A 1,050-nucleotide genomic window follows, 5' to 3' on the forward strand; every position below is an offset into this window, starting at 1 on the left:
GCAGAGGGTATTAAACTCTGGCAGTCACTCCTTGTTCCGGGAAGGGAACTACGAACGCGGCAGGAAAGGAACTCCATGAAGTTCTGTTCAACCTGTGAAGACTGGCAGGCATAGTTTCTGAATAAAATAAACCTTTTGAAGAAATGTTTGCGAAACATGCATTGACCTGAGATTTTCTGATCAATGGTCGTAGCTAGTGCATCAAACACATTTTTCCCTTTTGAGCTTGCTGAGTACCTCTGTACTCACTTTCTTTCGACACCCTTGCTAGACTGAGAAAATGAAGTGTAGGCCATGGACGGAGCACCAGAAGGCGGCTACGAGCTGGTCTATGAAGAACCTAATCTGTCTGGAGGAGTGGAAGATGTGGACTATGGGAAAGTCTACGAGCCCGACAACAATGAGGCTGGGGAGTAGTGACATACCCTAGTGTTATAGAGCCGAGCAGCGTAGAACTTACCTAAATAAGTTGCTGAGCTCAGTTTACTATTTATGTTGGTTTGTAATGAACTTAAGTAGTATATTAGGGTGTTCTCATCGGACCTGTGAGAATACCAACTTGTTATGGCTGTGATTGTAATATAATCTCGAGTGTTATGACCTGCAATGTTTCTCTTGTACCACTCTGAGGGCCGTGATATTTGTGAAGAAGTCCCTTCATGAAGATCATATCAACGACTTGTATACTACAACATGCAGTGGTATGATGGGTCACCGCATACGGCGTCCGGGAGCTCGCGCAACGGATCGTCAGCAGCCGGCGACCGCACGCGCTCGGCTGCACATGCACCTCGCCTTCGGGAGGCATCGTCATCCGCGACGGGGCGCGCGTCTTCGTCTTCGGCCCGTCAGACGACGGGGTCAGGCCAACGTCGCCGCCTCAAGGAGGAGGATTTCGCGGCCTCAGCACCACTTCCGCAGGCGGCCCTTCGTGGCGTCGACGACCCGGAGGAGTTCCCCAGCCAAAACTTCATCGCCGGCCGCTCCGTCGAGGAGGACCACCGACAGATGACGATGGACCCACGGCAGGCGGCGGTGTGGTCCGCCAGG

Source organism: Lolium rigidum, chromosome 2 (genome assembly GCF_022539505.1).
Source record: "Lolium rigidum isolate FL_2022 chromosome 2, APGP_CSIRO_Lrig_0.1, whole genome shotgun sequence".
Taxonomy (NCBI): Eukaryota; Viridiplantae; Streptophyta; class Magnoliopsida; order Poales; family Poaceae; genus Lolium; species Lolium rigidum.